At 35.4% G+C, this 13551-nt stretch overlaps 1 protein-coding gene across 2 annotated transcripts in view; it reads left to right on the forward strand.

The window, feature by feature from the left end:
* The window catches only part of LOC131438696 (sideroflexin-2), a 171108-nt gene that overhangs the window by 140447 nt on the left and 17110 nt on the right, over window positions 1-13551 (forward strand). The window lies entirely within an intron of this gene.

The following is a 13551-nucleotide window of genomic DNA, read 5'->3' on the forward strand; positions in this document are numbered from 1 at the left end:
AACCGAGGCCCGGAGGACCGAATGTCATATATCATTCGACTCAGTTCGACGATCTAAGTAAATGTCTGTGTGGACCAATTTTCACAAACTTGGATTCAAACAGAAGGCCTCTGAGTCCCATAGGTTGCTGTAGAATTTTAACCCGGTACGAACTTCCGGTTCGCGAGTAACGGGGTAAAATGTGTTAAAAAATGAAAAAAAAATGCACTCGATTTTTTCAGAGACCGCTCATCCGATTTCCTTCAGTTAAGATTCAAATCAATGGTCTTATAATCCCGTAGGTAGCTATTGAATTGCATTCGGATCCGATTTTCGGTTCGGGAGTTACGGGGTTAAATGTATAAAATTAATCGAAAACGTGCAATCGATTTTTTCAGACACCGCTCATCCCATTTTCACTAGCGTAGGTTCAAATGAAAGGTCTTGCAAACCCATATAACTCTACCAAATTATTCGGATATGACTTCCGTTTCCGAAATTACAAACTGATAGGTATAAAAAATCCATTTTCAGGGGCGTGGTTTGCCTTTTTTATACAGAAAGACTATGCAATCACTGTGAAAATCGATTTTTCAATCGAGAGCCGGAGGGCCGAATGTCATATACCACCCGATTTAGCTCGACGAACTGAGTAAATGTCTGTGTGTGGATGTGTGCATGTATGTAACAAAAATATGCACTCACTTTTCTCGGAGATGGCTGATCCGATTTTCACAAACTAAAATTCAAATGGAAGGTCTTTTGATCCCATAGTCTTCAATTAAATTTCATCCTGATTCGACTTCTTTCGGTTTCACAGTTACAGGGTACACCAACAATGTGGAAAAAATATGCACTCACATTTTTCAGAGTTGGTTGAACCGGTTTTCACAAACTTTGATTCAAATCAAAGGTCATATAGTCCCATAGCGTGCTGTTGAATTTATTTTAGATTCGACTTCTGGTTCCGGAGTTATATTACCCTATAACTCGGGAATCAGAAGTCGGATCTAAAACAAATTCAACTGCACGCTATAGAACTATAAGACCTATGATTTGAATCAAAATTTGTCAAAATTAAGTATAAAATATGCACTCGATTTTCTCAGAAATAACTTAACCGATTTTCACAAACTACAATTCAAACGATCGCCCGTGAGTTTCCCAGAATTGATCAGAGAGCAGTTGAAATTGCATATTGAACCAACTGCATGATAGGTCGTAGATCATGCTCAACGTGCAACCTAAACTGACTTAGAACATGGACTGATCAATAACGTAGATGGCCACGCCCATGCAGGTCAATATGGGAACGAAAGGAATGTTAGCTACTAATGACCGAGGAATTCTCTGCATCATCACAAGTCTCACAGGAAAGGAGTGGTGTTAGTGGGGCGAGGAAATGATTAGGATTTATCTTGGTAGATAATGTGATCTCCCGAGTAGACTGTGAGATCAAAAAGAAAACTCAATTTGATGTTGTGCTGTTCGTATACATCGTTTACTTAATTTGCTATCGTTTTGGTCGTTTTAACGGTTAAAAGATTAAAATCGAAAGCAAAAAAAATACTGTGTGACATCAAACTGAAAACTAGTTTTGCTCTCAGTGAAAGCACATTGAAAACTTAATATGATGTAGATTTTATCGAAATGATACGTCACGAACATAAGCTAAAAATAGAACAGCCAAAACAGGTCCGGGATAGTATACATTTAGGCGATATGACTCGCAAGCAAGAAAAAAGATTTTATGCAATCTCCATATTAGTCGCAAGCAAGAAAAAAAGATTTTATGCAATATCCACACTACCGCGGGAAGAATCCCGGTTTCGAACTTACGTGGTTTGGAATGTGAACTTTTTGCGATTGCTATGGACTGTAAGTGCTAGCTATAAGGAGACGGTAAATGTTCGGTTATGTGACAAGCAGTGTTGTTTCACAAAGTTGTATGCAGGTAGTTTCTGTTAATGCACTCGTTGCATCGCTTCCATCCCGCATCCACCGTGAATAGCAGCGTGGCTATTTGAGCACAGTATGAAAATGTTCTCTTTGTCCTTCTCATATCCAAAGCTGTAGCATTCAAACGTAATAACATTAAATTGAGTTAACTACTTGATCTCATACAACTCGCACATGTAATCACTTTGAAATACGAATTTAGAGGCTCTGAAGACCGAACGTTTTACAATGAAGTCTCCTACAACATAGGGAACGTGAATTAGGAATCCGGCAATAAGGTATCCCAAACCATTTGTTTTTTCGACTAATTGGGATAATGAACGAATATTTCGCTTCTGATCACAGATAGAACCAGAATCTCTTCAGTAAATTTTTAGTTCTTGTGTAGACATATAATTTACGATCATTTGACGCAGAATTAGTTCTGTGACTCAAAATTATGAAGATTTAGTTAGACGGTTTCTTTGGAAAAGTGTATTAAAGTTCCAAGATCTATTAGATGATTGATAAAATACTTCTCATAGTATCTAGCGTTCGTGAGTATATGAAGTTCCAAGCATTTATAACTAGGAATGAGAATTGTTTTGAAGAGTGTCTTCGACATAGTTTGTGGATTACTTAGGAATATACAAATTAAACACATATTTTCTTGGTGGTTTCTCTAAGCCACTAAAGTATTATTAAGAATTAGCTCTAGGTTCGAACTTCGTAAATAATGGATTTTTCCATACTGTTGGATATAGAGTTATGAGTGTTTTCAGAAGGGTTTGGCGAATAGATTATTTTCGCCATCCAGGTCCTCGATTTCTGGATTCACTCAAAATAATGGTCTAGGAAAAAAATGTACTTGTAGTCGGACTTGAATAAAATTCAGCAGATCTTTTATGGGATTATCAATGGTTTATTTGGTTACAGACTCTCATGGTCTGCAAACTAGAGAAATTAACTAGCCAATATAAAAATGGAGATTATGAAAAAAAATATTATTGAAACTGATATTTTTACACTAAGCACCCTATCTCCTGAAGCAGGGGTTTAAGTCAAATGAAAATTGGAATATTCTTGGTATGGGTTGGCGGTTCAATGCATAGGGCACTGGTCTTACAAACCAGTTGTCGTATGTTCGAGTCCCGACCTGGAAGGATTCGTAGTGTCAGTAGAACCGAAGCACCAGCCATGCAATGGTTCTGTACACGCTGAATCGGCTGCGAAGTCTGTTGAAACAGAAGGTCAAATTCCACTACAGGAATGTAATACCAAGGCTTTGGCTTATGGTATCTTGAGACCTTTCATTTAAATCGAAGTTTGTGGAAATCAGCTCAGCCATCGTCGAGAAAAGTGACTTACATTTTTTCACATTTTTGGTGCATATCACTATGTAGTTCCGGAACCAGAATTCGGAATCAAATGAAATTTTATATGAGACCATTAGACCTGTCATTTGAATAGAAGTTTGTGAAAATCAATTCAGCCATCTCTGAGAAAAATGAGTGACATTATTTCACACTTTTGGTGCATATCACCAAGTAATTCTGAAACCGGAAGTCGGATTCAATTGAAATTCAGGAACTTTGTATGGGATAGTAAAGCCTTTCATTTGAAGTTTAGTTTGTGAAAATCGATTCTGCCATCTCCTGGGAAAGTGAGTGACATTATTTTCACAGTTTCGGTGCAACATTTCCACAATTTTGTTGCATATTCCCTTGTAATTACGAAACTGGAAGTAGGATCCAAATGATATTCAGAAACTTTGTATGGGATCACAAGACCTTTCATTTGAATCAAAGTTAGTGAAAATCGGTTCTGTCGTCTCCGAGAGCAGTGAGTGACAATATTTCTCTCTATCTTTTTCTCTCTCTCTCTCTCTACACACACCCCCTCCCCACACACACACACACACACAAAATATGATCACATCATAGTTATGTGAATATTTTCCACTCTACTATTTTTTAATAATATATTGAATAAGGCAAATAGGATCTAACTTCAGCTCTAAGATGCTGAAGTCAGACACTATTTTTCACGTAGGTTATAATGTAAACTGTTTAATGCATAATCCAATAAAAGTTGAGTGATTCATAGATAAAATGTGGTGCAGTACTCATATCACATTTAGATACCAGAGAACTGTTGTTTTAAATATTGGTTGGAGTTTTTTTTTCAAATTTTTATATAAATCATTAGGATTCTACCATGAAAAAATTTGTTAGCAATTTCAGCAAAATTGCATTGAAGTTCAGTAGTTGTAAAAACCACCAGCTACCGATAACATCGTGGGTGTGGATTTGAAAGGCTGACAAGACGGGCATAGTCGACAGATTAATTTAAATCAAAATCACAATTAGTTTTGCTTTGTAGTAAAACGTTGTAATCAAAAAATATCATAGCAAAATTGAAACTGTTAAACTATATGTCACCACTATTTTATTGCTCACGTAAATCCTTTTTCCCAATTATAATCGCTTTCTGCTTACACGGTCCACAAAAAACATCATTTGCTTGCAAAAAATCAAAATTCTCAAGATGGAAAGAAGAAACTCAACGCAACGAATGTTTTTGATGTTTGAATTCATGGGACGCCTTTTCAAAATTTATCCTTTGAGAGAGTGATAAGTTTTAGATGGTGAATAACTCTTGAAATATGACCACAATTTTATGATAAAATTTTCCGTTGTGTGACATAGTTTCAAATAATTCAAAATTAAACTTATCTGAAATGTTTGGCATCAGGATCAAAGAGGAAAACTCATGACGCGTGTTTGCCTTTCTCGTATTTTAAAGCTCATAGCTCAGTTATGTGTGGGGGGATTTATGTAATCTTATTACCAATAGATTCGAAATTTTTCAACTTTAACGTGTATTGCAACAACATTGAAGTGTTTGAATAGTACATTTTTTTAAAAATCTGTCTAATTTTACCCATTTCAACACCAGCCAACCAGAACGCGTTCCGAGGAAGAGAACAAAATATCTGCTGCTGCATCGATGCAAAAGCTGAATATTTCACTTTTTCTTCCATTTTCTGAGCAACGATTGTCGAAGCAAGACACACACGTAAATAACATCGGGCCGGGTAGCCAGCGCAACCACACCTGAAGCCTGCCAGCTGAAGTCATCAGTTTACACGCCAAGAACCATCGAAAGGAAAGAATTTCTTAACACCGCTGAAAATCCAAATTTGTTTAACCCGCATCCGTCCCTCAAAAATTGTAACACAAAGGCTCTAATGTATCAATTTGATACATGCCATCGAAACGTACTGAATTCACACCAAAAACACAGGCTAATATTTTGTCATAATTTCATAATATAGAGGAGACCGAGGTTAAATCGTTTTTTAGAAATTGAGTAAAACATCCATCAGAAATTGAAAAAACATCCATCAAAACTGGGTTTATTCCCTAGTCATCTCCACCGCGTCATCTCTAAGCGCATTAAGGCCATCGTCCAAGTACCATGCGCGCGGGTGGTTTTAGGAAATTTTCAATGGAAATTTTGAAAAATTTGCCAAAACCAAAAACATACAGACCTTTGAAATACATTTACGGACAGCTTAAATATCTTAGCCTAAACCGGACAGCTTAAATATCTTAACTTAATATAAACCTGCAATTAAATCGATTCATGGATTGACTGTTAAGGCCATCGTCCAAGTACCATGCGCGCGGGTGGTTTTAGGAAATTTTCGATGGTAATTTCGAAAAATTTGACAAAACCAAAAACATACAGACCTTTGAAATACATTTATCTATCTACAGGGTGAAAATGGCTGGAAAATTCGGAGGATTTTCCGAGTCTTATCAAAAATAGCTCTGAAAAATGAGTGTTTTTGTGATCTTTCACAATTATCTGAAAAAAATAAAGCGATGACATGAACTTTTTTTTTCAAATATACCTTATTATGAATACACAGATTACATTCGGACACATTTTTGGAAAACCTTTTCACGCTTTTCATAGAAAATCCACGAATTTCAAAAATTTCCACGAAATCGGTTATATGAAATTCGTTGATTTTCCATGAAAAACGTGAAAAGGTTTTCCAAAAATGTTTTTGAATGTGATCCTTGTTGACAGCATGAGGTTTTTTTTGAAAAAAAAATTTCATTCCATCGAAATATTTTTTCAAATAATTGTGAAAAATTACAAAAAAAAGCTAATTTTTTCAGCGCTATTTTTGATAAGACTCGGAAAATCCTCCGAATTTCCCAGTCATTTTCACCCTGTAGATAGATAAAAGTATTTCAAAGGTCTGTATGTTTTTGGTTTTGTCAAATTTTTCGAAATTTCCATCGAAAATTTCCTAAAACCACCCGCGCGCATGGTACTTGGACGATGGCCTTAACAGTCAATCCATGAATCGATTTAATTGCAGGTTTATATTAAGTTAAGATATTTAAGCTGTCCGGTTTAGGCTAAGATATTTAAGCTGTCCGGTCTAACCACTGCCTCCCTAATAATTTTTTGAGTTTCGTAGGGGGTTTGAACCCCTTAAACTCCTCCTTGTATACGCGCCTGGTTACAATATTTCTTTTTCTTTTCTACTTATGTAGGATTAGAAGCAGGTGGATAAATTCTATTTGCTTCTATAATTGACTAAGGGCAGTAAATTTAAATGTATTGAATACAGAAACGTGTAACAGAAAACCGATAACAGCACACTCGCACGTTCAAAATTTCGACAATTTTGTCGTGAATACGACTTACTTTACTATGGGGTGCCTTTTCCAAATTTACCCTCTGAGAGAGTGATAAGTTTTTGATCGTGAATATCTATTGTTGTATCTAATGAATCAACATAATTCTTGCGACATGCCATCGGAAATATGATCACAATTTTATGATAAAATTTTCAGTTTCGTGATATAACCTCAAAAAATTCAAAATTAAATTTTTCTGAAATGTTTGGTATAAACGAGTATCAAAGAGGATAATTCATAAGGCGAGTTTGCCTTTCTCGTATTTTGAAAGCTCATAGCTTAGTGATCTGTGGAAGGATTTATATAATCTAACTACCAATAGAATCAAAATTTTTCAATTTAAATGTGTATAGCAAAAGCATTGAAGTATTTCAATAGTACACTATTGAAAAACCTGTCTCATTTGACCCATGTCAACACCAGCCAATCAGAACGCGTTCTAAGGAAGAGAACAAAATATCTGCTGCTTTACAACAAATCGTCCGAAAAGTGGCGAATATCGCAGTGAGTTCCTCAATTTGGTCCTTCTGAATGCTAGAAACGAATCCCTACAGCATATTGATAGTTTCTTTCAATAAATTATGCAAATCCGAAATGAAATAATCGACAATAAAATTCTGTATGCGGCTATTTTTATAGCCGTTAGGACCGCCCATTAGTGAAAAAGCTACAAACGAAATCACATAAAAGAAAATCTCTTAACAAAAATTGAATCAGTTTGGATTCTATCGCCACTGCGAGCAGATGTGTTTTGTGTCGTCTGCACAGCTAGTTTCGCTTCGACAAGAGCGATTACGTCACAGCTGCCAGTCATTAGCATTGGGAAAAAAACAACGTTGGAGAGCATTACACAATATCAGCCGTTCTAATCGCTCTAAAAGTTTTCTAAAGAACTATTAGAATTTGTTGTTCGCAAATCGAAGGTAATTATCTTCAGTTTAGTTCAAATCAAGAACAGTTTGCTTAGATTTGTGCACTTTTCGCTGTGTGAAATTCACAGTAATCGAGATCAAGTGAAGCTCTCTTTGTTTTTGCGAAAAATGTGAAAAGGGGAATGCTTGCATCTATATATATAAAAATGCAGAGATCATTCTTTGTAATCGCATCACGTAAGAACGGATGGACGGATTGAGATGCTTTTTTTGTTTGATCAGTTTTAACCCCCACCGGGTTCGTACATCAAAAAAATTAGGAAAACTTACCGGAAAAGTGGGAAAAACCAATAAAGTTATTTTGTATGGACAATGGAATTTTCCACTGAAAAAGTCACCAATGATTGCTAGATCATCGATAGGTGTTTGGCGCATAACGAGTTGTATAAGTGTTTGGCCGTCGAAGAAAGGAATACTAGATCGTTGAAGGAATCATTTGGCGCGCAACGAGTTGTTTTGTGTGAATTCATGTGGTTCGTCATTTCGAGCCACGTGCATAATTGGGTATCAACATTATTGATTGCCAAATGATTCAATGATGAAACGCATATGAGTGTTCTAGCTATACCGTAAACATGATCAAAAGTTCTGATACTGTTTACCAGAAGATGCATTGTGTTCAATGTAATCGGTTAGTTGTTTATTGTTGGCCATCGTAGGCGTGAGTTGAACAAATCACCTTATAAATAGAACGATTTTTGTACGAATCAATGATAAAATGCTGCTGTTTTAATAATGAGATCAATCATAGAGGTTTGCTTTGAATTTAGCATGCTGAAGTTCGTTCGCGTCGGGTAAATTCTGGTGGATTGAAAACCATTAGTTGTGAGATTTTATGCATTGACTCAAACGATAAGCTGCATACTGGTACAACCACTCCTCATCTTCACTCCTCTATAACAGAAGAACTGCACATTATTTTCATATAAAACTTTCTGATATAGATTCTCAGTGCCGAACTCCACCATTCATTAATTGTAGGTGGGGTACTAAACAAAATTATGTGGTGTTGACTAATGAGATGACTATTGATAAAACTATTAAACGAATGCAGTGTTCATGTAAAAGTTATGAGATACAATATTTAAAAAAATGGTAATTTGAACTTTCTAATGTCCAAGAATTACTCATTTTATCATTCGATTTTTTAACAATATTAAACTAATCATAGTACTCAAGGAGGAGTAAGGATTTGAAGATAAAGTGCGGAAAATTCGACGTAACAAGGTTCATTTAAGTAAGAAGAAGATTTCTCGCATCTAAACTTTTACCGTCTACCAGAGGAGTCGAACTTAGCGATGCGAAACATCTGAGTCTCTGATATGTTAAATTTTTTTTTGTTTTGCCCACCACACTCCCCCACGCCAAAAAATTTACTAAATAGTTACTGGCTGACCAGAAGTCATACATTAAAAGTAAAAATAAAGTTTTATCGCTAAATTGTTAATGGAAATTTTTTCCTGTGATTGTTACGCTACGAACATTCATCAAACACGATTAAATAATATCACCAGACTAGCGAGAAGTGGCGAACTACAAGTCGCGAGGGCAGCTTTTGTAAATTTGTTCTAATCAATTTAAAGTAGTCATCTCAGTTATTTTTGCTTCACTTTTTATTCCACATGTCGAAACCATAGTCTGAGAGAGATCAACCATCGCTATTCGATGCACTGACTCAAAAGATGATTCGCGGTGCATTCGCTTTATTTTTGCTTAACAAAAGCTTTTAACATATTCACAATTTTTTATGAATTCATCGCAGCCAAGTAATCAGTAAAATAATGGAAAGATACATTGACAGCATAACGTTTGACAATTCTACTGTCCGAAAACATAAATTAAAAAAAACGGGCGAGACGAAGTTCGACGGGTCAGCTAGTCTATATATAAAAATGCATAGATCATTCTTTGTAATCGCATCACGTAAGAACGGATGGACGGATTTACATGATTCGTTTTTTTGTTTGAACAGTTTTTACCTCCACCGGGTTGTTTTGTATGGACAATGGAATTTTCCGTTGAACAAGTCACCAATGGTTGCTAGATCTACGATTGATGTTTGACGCGCAACGAGTTGCATAAGTGTTTGACGGTCGAAGAAAAGAATACTAGATCGTTGAAAGAATCTGTTGGCGCGCAACGATTCATGATTCATGTGGTTCTTCATTTCGAGCCACGTGCTTAATTGGGTATCGAGATTATTGCTTGCCAAATGACTCAATGACGAAATGCTCAGCCAGGAGAAAAAGTTCTGATATCATTTACCAGTTGATGAATTGTGTTCAATGGAGTCAGATGAATAGTATTGGTCATCGCAAGTGCGAGTTCAACTAATCAGAATATTTTTGAGTGAATCAATGAAAAGATTGTACTGTAGAAGCGCTAAGATCAAACTAAGAGATTTTCACTGCATTTTGCATTCTAATGATTCAGATTACACTAAGCGCACATAATTAGTTGCATTTAGATCAATGTTCAAGATGATTACCATAATGGAACGAGACTGTCATTTTATATTCCATATTCCGTGAAGAAGGTTCAAATTGGTAAGATGAATATCAAATTAAAATTTAAGCGTCGTCTATCCAAACAACCAGAAGTTCCACAGTACCTGAAAAATATCCACTTTATTTGAGCTCTAAAGTACGCGGGGCACTTTTTGGCAACTTGAACGTACAGAACAAGTTCTGAGAAAACTTTCTCACTACTTAAAAGCTGTAAAAGCATCAAAGTTTGTTCTGTTCCGTCGGGCGAACATTCAAGTATAAGTAATTTCTTAAAAACGGATTGTTCAAAATGCTCTTCAGAAATCTTTTTTTTTTTTACGAACTTTTAGTTACTTGGGTTAAACACAAACTGTAAACATATCCTACTCTACCGAATGAACAACTCTAGAAGAGAAACTATTCAGCATTTTGTTAGGTTTATCAATACAAACCTCTGGTTAGTGAGCTTCTTCATCGATTACCGAAAGCAAGAATTACATCTGGAAGAGAAAACGAGGAACCTTATATACTTTATTTCGAAGTCATTAGTGAAAGATCTCTGTTCACTATTTTGATTCAAAGAATGAGATGATAATCTGTACATTTGCTCAATTTTTGCCTAACAGAAGTATTTCACATTTTCACATTAATTTTTGGTGATATTAATTTTTCGGGCTAAAGCGAATGTGTGTCGAATTCCATTCATTGTAGGTTAATCAGAAAAATAACGGAGAGAAACGTTAACCATTTAGTCGTTTGACAATTGTGATGTCCGAAAACATAAATTCGAACAAATAATTGTTGGGCGAAACGAAGTTCGACGGGTCAGCTAGTTATTTATACAATTGATATTCGAAAGTGTTAACGAACATGTAAGTTGTTTTCGTATTCACGACATCCAGTAATGTCTCTGACATTACCCACCCGCCTTTTTTATATGGTAATGGATTTTGTCAGTGTAAGGAAAAAATTTATGTGTAATGCACTCAAAGGAGTTCAATTGATTGTACTTTATTTTCATCTCATTTGGTTTCGCAAAGTTGCCAAGTTTTCTCATAATGTTACAATAAATTTTTTTTTTCTCCAAATTATCATCAGCAGTAGCAAGTATTTTTTGGTATCCGTGACTTTAGTTCAATTATATTATTGATATTTATATTTCAATAAAACTGTTTCTGCTTCGAATATAATCAGAAATCGCGTGTGACTACTAATTAAATTACCAATACACAGTGGCTCAAAAGCCCAATTTCACGCTCTTATTGATAACTCATTAAAAACGTGGTTTTCGAGGTACAGTATCTTCAGCAAAGTTGCTCAGAATGATAGACGCCATATTTTGGCAATGAATTGCTCGCGTGTATAATACTCCCGATATCTGTATAAAAGTAATTTCTTAATCATTATGAACAGTACAATACAGCAAGCGTTTATCGATTTCCGCTTTAATTGATGAATAGAGGATATTTATCCACAGAGCTTTTCTATAGACAAACTTACCAAAATCTGACATAACGTAATTCGACATGATCAGAGCTTAAAATTTTCACGCATTCTCAATGAAAGAAACCATTCCAACAGTCTCATTTTCAATGTTTTACTTTCTCATTCGTGAATGACCGACACCAAAACAAACGAAAAAAGACGAAGCATTTTCGTTTCTCATCGGAAAAATGAGAGAGCATAATTACCAACGTCACTCTTTCCTTTATGACAAGACAAAACCAAACCAACGTCTGCAGGGAGCATCAGCAGAATTTTAATTCTCATTCTTTCATCGATGTATTGAAAATCTTGGACGCTTGGCTATAAAAAGTGACTAAAATATGGCAAATCGAAGTAATTACATCCCAGAACTTCTTTTTAAACTAAAACCACTACAAATTCGAGCACCAACAGTTAATACTTATTGTGAAACCTTTTTCTGTCATTTTCAATTCTCACAGCTTTGGTTGAATATCGACACTACATACTATGGGATTTTCACTGAAAACTGCAAATGACTGAAAGGGTAAATGGAAGAAAAAACACAATTTTGAAACTACTGTCCCGCTTATGTCATTGAATGGACATGGATTTCGTTCTCATAGTTTGCAAGCGAAGCTGAGAGTAACAGTAATTTCTTGTCATTTTCGTCTATTTTTCAGTCAATGAATATGACTTTTATTAGCTCTGGACATGATGATTGCCTTTTTTTCAAAATCGTGGCTTCTTATCTCACTTTCATAAAACGTCTGACAGTTACTTTCAACAAACGTCTGTAATGATTACTTAACTTTTCTATTTCTAGACTTCGATGTCCATAGAAATCATTTATTGTGAGAGTTACCATGTCCCCCCAATAAATATTTGAAAATTCGCTAGAAATATCTTATAATATAACACTTTTTTTCTGTTATCCCCGTAATTCTTCTCCGTAGTCCTTCATATTTTTTTTTGCCCAACACGCCCCCATACTAAAAAGCTTCAATTTGAAGCCCCCTGGTAGTGGACTTCTTAACTAATTTACTAAAATTTTGTGCACTAATTCACTACAATGTGAAATGTGCTATACTTTTCCACTTTCGAATATTGGTTATTACTGGAATAGTAAGGAAAATGTTTGTGATTTTTACTTGGTTGCTTTTTATTTGCTCTAACCTCTCCGTTTCCTTTATGAAAATGCTCTGTAATAATAATTTTTTGTGCCCTCCCAATATTTCATGGAACTTGCCACCCCTGGTAACGAATATATACCGAAATCTGATCTGATATACAATTAACCTTCTCATTGCAAATGTCAAGGACAAGGATATTTGAAAAGAACATATCTCGCCCGCACAAGTTATTCAACCACGGTATGAAAGCTCTTTTGAAGTAGTTTAATATGTAAGTAGTCTCATCTGCACCTTTCTGCGCCTTTTGATGATAGACAAGTTGGAATTCTGTAAAAAAAACATGAAAAATGGCTCTATTTCATTAAACTGAAATTGAATTTATGCATCTTTTTGTCTAATATTACAACCTTTAGAATGACACCAACACTTTTGTGATAATACGAGAGAGTGTTCGGTTAGCGGCACCCCATAATTTTAAGCTCATAACTTCTGACTTAGTGCACATTATGCGGACATCTAACATCAATGAAGAGCTAAATTCCCTAGCTAACAACTGATTAAGAAACTAAGTTAATCCGTTTGATAGATGTTTGGCCAAATCTTTGGCTTGCTTTGTCTCGATAGCAGCCTGCATATCACTGACAATTTTTCACGATTTTCCGAAAAAATGGGGTACCGATAACCGAACACCTTGGGGTGCCGGTAACCGAAATCGGTAGACATTTTGAAAACAAATCTTTGGTTGCGAAAATTTTGGTAGCATCCGGTATCAAATCACGAAATAGATCGATTTCACCTCATAAATATTCAATCCACTTACCTTTCCGATTGATGCTCTTCAATTTATGATACTATAAAAAAAGTCAGAAAAAACTTTAGTGTTGATTTTCACGCA

This window comes from Malaya genurostris, chromosome 3, assembly GCF_030247185.1.
Source record: "Malaya genurostris strain Urasoe2022 chromosome 3, Malgen_1.1, whole genome shotgun sequence".
Lineage (NCBI taxonomy): Eukaryota > Metazoa > Arthropoda > Insecta > Diptera > Culicidae > Malaya > Malaya genurostris.